Source organism: Oncorhynchus tshawytscha, linkage group LG09 (assembly GCF_018296145.1).
Source record: "Oncorhynchus tshawytscha isolate Ot180627B linkage group LG09, Otsh_v2.0, whole genome shotgun sequence".
Lineage (NCBI taxonomy): Eukaryota > Metazoa > Chordata > Actinopteri > Salmoniformes > Salmonidae > Oncorhynchus > Oncorhynchus tshawytscha.
This window is the reverse complement of record NC_056437.1, coordinates 71,559,477-71,566,335: the sequence shown is the minus strand read 5'-3', so window position 1 is coordinate 71,566,335 and position 6,859 is coordinate 71,559,477.

Sequence of the window (6,859 nt, the reverse complement as noted above, 5' to 3'; positions counted from 1 at the left end):
TTAAGGTTAGGGTTAGGGTTAAGTTTAGGGTTAGGAGTTAGGTTAAAGGGTTAAAGGGCTAAGGTTAGGGTTAGGGGAAGGGTTAGCTAACATGCTAAGTACTTGCAAAGTAGCTAAAAGTGAATAAGTAGAGTGGTTGCAAATGTGATAATTAGTTCAAATGCTCAAGTTAAGACTCAAACACCTTTGGGTATCTAGACGTTAGCGTTATACAACTACTCATCCACCTCGATCAACCACACTAATTTCATTTTTGCCTGAAGTAACCTTCTGTCTTATGTACCAAACGTACCAGTCTCCTAGATTTTCATTGACTAAGTTACGTTTTAATCAATGAGACCAGTAATGCACTACTACTTTCTCTGTAAGAGTAGATTTGCATTGATCTGGTTTATGTGGGGGTTTTTGTAATAATTTCTTGGCTGTTTCCCTTAGGTTTTGCTTAGCTTTAGGTTTTACATCTAGCCCTAATCAGAGCTGAAGTATGGGAGGTTCAGCCAAGTTCAAGCTACAATTTAGAAGAGCAAATAGAAAGAAATCTTTACAACCATTGAATCAATATGTTTTGACCATGACAGTTTACAATCGAAGGTAATACCAAGTAATTGAGTCACCTCAACTTGCTCAACAGCTGCACCATTCGTTACCAGATTCAGCTGAGGTCTAGAACTTAGGGAATGATTTGTACCAAATACAATGCTCTTAGATTTTGAGATGTTCAGGACCAGTTAATTACTGGCCACCCATTCGAAAACTGAATGCAAAATTAGGGATGAGCCTCCATCACTGCAGGGGCAGACAGGCTCCCAGATTGCCATGGTGACTGTCGTGTTGTTGGACGGAAGCTGTCGTTTTGTTTGTTTCCGCTTGAGGAATGTTGCAGCTAGAATTGTTGTGGTGAGGGTTGACATAATTGGCCCTCTGTGTGCCTGCGTGTGTGTGTGTGTGTGTGTGTGTGTGTGTGTATGTGTGTGTGTGTGTGCCTGCCCTGTGTGTGTGTGTGCCTGCGTGTGTGTGTGTGTGTGTGTGTGTGTGTGTGTGTGTGTGTGTGTGTGTGTGTGTGTGTGTGTGTGTGTGTGTGTGTGTGTGTGTGTGAGAGAGAGAGAGAGAGAGAGAGAGATCTTTTCCTTCCTCCTCCATATGGTGGTGTGTGTGTGTGTGTGTGTGTGTGTGTGTGTGTGTGTGTGTGTGTGTGTGTGTGTGTGTGTGTGTGTGTGTGTGTGTGTGTGTGTGTGTGTGTGTGTCTTTTCCTTCCTCCTCCATATGGTGGTGTGTGTGAAGCAGTGGCGGATGGTGCCCTTTATGACGGAAGATGCTACATCTTCATTCTATTACAGCATTTTGTATGACTGCCATTCATATTCCATTGCCCCGGCTCACTGTAACATTGATAGGTTTAGGCTACTACATGTACCCATCATGAGGTTGCTACAACCTAGCCTATGAATGAAAGTTCACAACGTATGTGAACAGGTCAAGAGAATTTTGAGCAATCAAGGTGACAGACTGTGACACATTCAATATCGCCTGCATAGTCTTGCCTGCATCTAGTTGATCTAGAGTGTAATCATTAGTCCAACAGTTGCAAATGTGAGTTTCTATTGGACAAATTCAGATATGTTTATCCCCATTTCTTTCCATTTGCTTCAGTTTAAGAAACGTTTTTCAACAGAATCGGCAGAATTAATGCATCCCCTGATGACACGCAAACACAGTTCCATTTCACAGCAGTGACATAAAAACAGCTGGATCACTTTGCTCATTTTATATATAATTGCTTCTTGCAACTTTCTACGTGCTCTCTTCCCCTCACATTTTCCCTACGCTTGTGGACCTCAGTGCACAACACATCAGCTGTCTGTAACCAGGTGAAAAACACTTTCCAAGCCAAACCTTCATATCATTACCGCTAACCGCTACACACGGCCTACATTATTGTCATGTTAACATATCTACTATAACTAACGTATTAGTAAACCCACTACAATATTACAGTACAGCGAACAGTCATCAAGCATTTGAGCAGTTACACCGGCAGGCTCAGGTGGCAATAAATTAATAAAACCTTGACTTGAATGAGTTCCAATGTTGGATAGCCATAGCCAGCTAGCTAACATTGCATCCCTCTATGTTTGAGCCGGGTGTTTGGATAGGCTACACTAGCTAGCTGCATTCACTAGCTAAGTGAAAGTGAAAGTTTTAAAAAAATACAACCAACTATAGCTAGCTCTCTCTCGCTCTGTCTCTCTCTCTCTCTCTCTCTCTCCTGCTTCTCCTTAATTTTGGAAGAAATTAATTTCTCTCTTTGAGTCAACTACTAACCACATTGTATGCACTGCAGTGCTAGAGAGCTGTAGCTTATGCTTTCAGTACTAGATTCATTCTCTGATCGTTTGATTGGGTGGACAACATGTCAGTTCATGCTGCAAGAACTCTGATCAGTTGGAGTACGTTCTCCGGATGTTGTCATAATTACTGTGTAAGTCTATGGAAGGGAGAGAACCATGAGCCTCCTAGGTTTTGTATTGAAGTCAATGTACCCAGAGGAGGACTGAAGCAAGCTCTCCACTGTTACACCATGGTGCTACACTACAGAGTGCTGCTGAGGCTACTGTAGACCTTCATTGCAAAAATGTGTGTTTTAATCAATTATTTGGTGACATGAATATATTTAGTATAGTTTTATCTTAGTCAAGATTTATCTTAAAAGCTTTTTTGATTAAACATTTTTTTTCACTGAGGAGGGGTCCTACCCTTCCTCCTCTGAGGAGCCTCCACTAGTATGAAGTGCATGTTTATGTGTGACATCTCTCCCTTCCTCCCCCTTCTTCACACTCGTGATTCATTCAGACTCACACTGACAGATTGTACACTTCAGCCAGCAATTGTTTAAAAAGGAACTAAACCGGAAAACCAAAACCTTGGTTGAAAACAGCCTATGTGGCATTGGTAGTAATCTATTCTAGTCCCCAAATTGACTGAAAAGTGTAAATAGGGTAACTTTGGTCATAAAGTCAGTATTTTACCATACTAGAATGTCTGAGATTTAGAGGATTGAGGATGTCTCTGCCTTTCTTGGCATATTTGAGGGTTGAGTTTGATTGCAAGTAATTCCAAATAACATGTGGGTGTTAGTTCATAAATTCTCTCTTGGGACGCACACTGACCACGGTAAAATGAGTTCGATGTTGGATATCTCTATGTGGCTAGTTAGTGACCATCAATACATTACACAATGTACATACAGAACTAGTCAAAAGTTTGGACACACCTACAAATAAAGAAAAACCCTTGAATGAGTAGGTGTGTCCAAACTTTTGACTGGTACTGTACATGGGGACAATATTCTTACATTTAAAAGTTCCACATTTCAATGGCTTAAAAACCTCAAACCAATTGTAAAAATGTTTATATAAAACATACTGAAAGCATTTAATGAGAACATGAAAATATTGTCCCGTGTACGCTTGCTAGTTACTTCCAGCCACAAATGGGAGAACGTCTCACTCTGACCATTTTGTTTGCCGTAGCAGAGCTGGTTAGACTGTTAACAAGTTATCTCAACCTGGTTTCAGATAATTTAAAATTATTCTGTACGTAATTCCGGGACACTCTATTTAGTATGGTATGTATTAATTTGTGAATATCCATCACCCATTTTGTATGATATGTTATGAATTAAAATTCATATTATGTGTTACAAATTTGCAAAACGTAGAGGTTTTGTGGATGTGGTTGCTCGGCGCGGCACACATCCCCTTGTAGACAAACTAATGTGATGGCCGTTCAATCTCCCTCTAAACACGTCAATCTACGGGAGAAGTGGAATAACTCCCTCCCACTTGGTGACATTAAAGCACAATTTGTAAGTGTGTTTTTATATATGTTTGTTTGTGTGTGTGTGTGTGTGTGTGTGTGTGTGTGTGTGTGTGTGTGTGTGTGTGTGTGTGTGTGTGTGTGTGTGTGTGTGTGTGTGTGTGTGTGTGTGCGTGGGTGTGCGTGTGTGCGTGGGTGGGTGTGTGTGTATTCAGTGTATCGATGTGTTCAGAAGTTGCCTAATTAACTATAATTCCAATGCAACTACATTTTAAAAATATAATTCTTGTGATTAAAGTACACACAGTGCCTATTGTAAGTCTACACATCCCTTTGACAGTCTTCTCATTTTGCTGCCTTAAAACGCTGTGCAAGGTTGGTAGGAACCTTATTCAAAATTATTCACAGCTGTAATGGCTGCCAAAGGTGCTTCCACCAAGTATTAACTTCTGGGGTGTGAAGATAGACATATACATATACTAATTTTATATTTCTTACTGAATTGGAACATTTTCTATAATTTTTCTTTCACTGAAATTGTGGAGTAGGTTGTGTAGATCAGTAGGAAATAAAACAAATGCAATCTCTTTTTAGATGACATTTTAAGGCAGCAAAATGTGAAGACTGTACGAGGGGTGTGTAGACTTTCACTGGGCACTGTATTCTCTCCATGATCAAAGCCAAGGACTGAAGCTGTGGGAGGAAAGCAGTGATATTGACAGTGAGCCTGACAAACAGACTCGGGGGCAGAGCAGACAAGACAATCTAAAGGGAGACTGTTCTTTAATCTCACTGTGCTGTACGTCGCCATGCCAAATATGCTTCCCAAATGGCACCCTATTCCCTATGGGCGCTGGTCAAAAGTAGTGTACTGAATAGGGAATAGGGTGCCGTTTTTGACGCAAACAAAGTATTCATGCTCCTGGTATTTTTACCCAGTGGAGGTGTTATCTCTGGGACAGATCTTTACCTAATTACCTGACACTCCTGAATAAGACATCACAATAAGGAGCAGGAAATGATGGCGCACAGGAAAGGTCTTCAATATCCTTATTATTAGCATGTAGCGAGTTCGGACTTTTGAGGACAAATAAGAATGTGTGATGTGCATAGGTCCAGAGTATCTTCTAGCCTGATTTTTAAATCTCAAACACACTACAAGTTAAACATTTTCTTCAACGCAGGAAAGTTCTCCTGGAACAGGGTGATCAAATGAAGAGCCTACATCTGCATATGAGAGTAATGCACTCTTTTGTGGTGCATCGATTCATTCATACAGTATGTCATCTTTGTTAAGTGCATGTGGTCTGTGACCGTGATATTAGAGTGTATTGTAATCATCTTCTGAAGAGGTGTCGATTGAGCTCAGTCCCGGTCACTCATCCCTTTCCTCTTATTGTAATGAGGCTATTCATTGTTGTAGTATGATTGGGTGACTTGTCCTCTGCTGAGCCAGTGGAAGAAGTGTCGTGTTTAAGAGTGTGAGCAAATAGATACACACACACACACACACACACACACACACACACACACCCACTTAGACTCTTTATGCTGCTAAATGAAAAGGTTGGATCGTGTGGATCAGGTCAGGCTTTAGCCTAAACTCTGAGTGGGCGAACACAGTGAGGAATTCATTACCAGAGGCTAGAGATCCCTCCACGCAGGTCGCTTCAGGCGTGCACCTCAAGTAGGGAAAATCGAATTCCCCTGGTCGAATCTCCTCCCTTTGTGGCTTTGGTGGAGAAATTAGTGCTTGGTGGGTGGGTGCCTCCAACTATCATACATCCCTTTGTCTGAACCCTCTACTCATAGGAGTGCTAAATCCCACTGAGGCCTGTGTTGGCTGTGTGCCAAATAGCACCCCATTCCCCTTCATAGTGCAATATTTTTAAACAGAGCCCTATGGGCCATTTGGGACGCAGACGTGGACTAATCCTCCCAAAGCCTACGCTGCACTTCTGTCCCTGAGCTCAGGTGACCCTCTCCACTCTTTCTTTTCTCTCTGTTCTCCTCCCTTGCTCTCTCCCTCTCCACTTTTTCCTCTCCATTCGTTCAGATGAGTTACAGGTTGTGTCCATTTCAAAGCTTCTGTCCTTAAAGTCTGCCGTTGGACTTTATAATGAAGACTGTCACGGATCCCTCCGGAACTTTCATCACGCACACCTGTCCCCTATTTCCACTGATTAGTATTTGTATATGTGTGCCCTTTGGTTTCCATTGGGGGTTGATTATTGTTACAATGTCCATTGGTGCGTGTGAGTACCTGTGTTTTGGGCTTTCATGCCCTTATGGATTGCGCAGATGATTACGGGTCTCGTCCCGTGCGTTAACCATTGTGCGCGTGTGTATTTATTCGAGGTACTCCTCGCTCTTTTGTTTGGGTTTCAACCCTGTGTTTTTGTTACATGTTTGTTTGGTCTTCGTCCCCGTGCCTTTACACGGCACGCCGTAATTTGGGTACAGTAAAAAAAACGCTATTACGAATTCCTCCCGAATCATTTATACCAGCGCGACAAAGACTTCATTGTGAGAGAAGTCTTGTGACTAATGTATATCCTACTCTATATAATAATCATAATTCCTTTTAGCGACAACGGGCTACAAGTCAATTGAAAGAGAGTGTGTGTGTCTGTATGTCTGTAAGTCTGTTTAGTCAATTTAGCCATGCTGCTTGTCTCTGCCCGTCTGAAGGGGGTTGACACTTCCTCCACTGTTTCACTCCCTATCCTCCGCTTCCTCCACTCCCAAACACCAGCCAATCACCACCAAGGACAAGCCTCTGTAGGGTGCCATTTGGACGAAGACTGTGTTTTCTCTCTGGTATCAGCAAAGTCCATTATCCACTGTGTCGGACTCTGTTCAAAGGAGTTATGGAACTGTTATAGAAAGTGTTTCGCGCCAGCAGCTATAAGATTAGGCCATCAACAACCTGTTGAATGTAAAAACAAAGGTGTTATGTAAACTAATGAGTAGCAGATTACAGATAACATACTGCCCCAATTGTGAATAATAACAACAAGATGTAGATTGCATTTTGACTGTA